Raw genomic sequence first — 401 nt, 5'->3', positions numbered from 1 at the left:
TAAAAATTAAAAATGAGTAAAAATGAAATCCTGTTTCTCTGTTTTTCAGTTGAAGTGGTTAATTTCTATGGATATATCTTAAAGTGTATCTATTCTTCCTACTGCTATTTCCAATCTTCTATTAATGTGAAGCAGTGAAAATTTTAAAATTTTATTTATTTATTTATTTTTAAGCGAGGCAACCCTTGGTTGACCTCACAGATAACACCTACAGAACCTGGTCTTCCTACGTGGTCTCCCATCCAAGTACTAACCAGGCCTAACCCCGCTTAGCTCCGAGATCAGATGGGATTGGGCTTGTTCAGGGTAGCATGGCTGTAGATGAATATTTAAACATTTTATATGCAATTTCCAGAGTTAGCATTTCTATTTTGCTTTAAAAAACAATTTCCATTTTTTAG

At 33.7% G+C, this 401-nt stretch overlaps 1 pseudogene; it reads right to left on the bottom strand.

The window, feature by feature from the left end:
* Window positions 1-205: 205 nt before the first annotated feature.
* LOC111741984 lies at window positions 206-323 on the bottom strand (annotated as a pseudogene).
* Window positions 324-401: the final 78 nt, after the last annotated feature.

The sequence above is a fragment of the Pteropus vampyrus genome, unplaced genomic scaffold (genome assembly GCF_000151845.1).
Source record: "Pteropus vampyrus isolate Shadow unplaced genomic scaffold, Pvam_2.0 Scaffold84, whole genome shotgun sequence".
NCBI classification, from domain to species: domain Eukaryota; kingdom Metazoa; phylum Chordata; class Mammalia; order Chiroptera; family Pteropodidae; genus Pteropus; species Pteropus vampyrus.
Note: the sequence above shows the minus strand (reverse complement) of the source record. Positions and strands in the feature narration are given on the sequence as shown.